This window comes from Nannospalax galili, unplaced genomic scaffold (genome assembly GCF_000622305.1).
Source record: "Nannospalax galili isolate Female #2095 unplaced genomic scaffold, S.galili_v1.0 scaffold378, whole genome shotgun sequence".
NCBI classification, from domain to species: Eukaryota; Metazoa; Chordata; class Mammalia; order Rodentia; family Spalacidae; genus Nannospalax; species Nannospalax galili.
The window spans coordinates 282,639-283,761 of NW_008341875.1; positions in this window are offsets into that span (position 1 = coordinate 282,639).

Here is a 1,123-nt window from a genome sequence, read left to right on the forward strand (position 1 = left end):
GAAGGTAGGCAGGAATGCCCAGTACTAACTGAGGATCTATTGGCACTTGATTAATACAAGGAGAAAGAAAAATAGTTTTCCCTACTGCTGTGATGCCTGGTAAGCTGCCACGACTCTGATGGATAGACCCACACCCAGGAGCAGTTAGGAAACTTAGATTAGACTCAATACTCCCTTTAACAGAAACAGAAAATAATATTAGAAGACATTAAGTCAGTAGGGGAGTAGTAAGTTCGGGGTGGAGAGGGGAAGGGGCTCTGAATATGGTCAAAATACATTGAAATTCCTGAAACAATAAAAAGTTTTAAAAAACCATCAGAAACTGAAGTGATATACCATGGTCTTTTGTCTTGAAGATGTGAAAAGTCACTGTCCTCATTTTCTAAAAAAGACAGTAAATGTTTTCTCATTATCTAAAATACTTTTTCTGATCTCTGTCAGTCACTCACTCTCTATATGCATATTTTTATAACTTACATGTGTATTTTTACTGTTTCATATACTATATATTTATGCTTTAATGAAGATCATTTTTATTATATGTCACAGAAAATTCATCTTAATGAGTCACCTATTATTTTCACTAGTTTGGAGATCTAGCTGTCATAAAGAGGGTAAAATATCTGAGAATTAGAATGTTGCTGTTTTCTCAAGTAGATACTATGTGGTATGTTCATACTGCACAAGTATTCATTTATATCCATATAAGTGAAAATTTGTAGTAACATATTGTGGTAGTTTGAATGAGGATGTCTCCCATAGCCTCCAAGTATTTGGGCATTTTGTCCCCAGTTGGTGATGCTATTTTGGTTGTTCTTAGAAGGTGTGGCCATGCTGAAGGAAGCACATCACTGGGAGCTGGCTTACAGAGTTCTTAAGCTAGCTTAACTTCTGCTCCTATTCCAGCCATCTCTGCTCCATGCACCTTCTTCCCACCATGATGGACTCTTGCCCCTTTGGAATCATAGACTAAGTAAACTCTTCCTTCTGTATATTCTCTTGATCATGGTGTTCCTATCACAGCAACAGAAAAGTAATTAACATGCATACCAAGAGGGATATATATATATACATATATATATATGTATATATATATATATAATTTGAGCACAGAGTCAAGAAA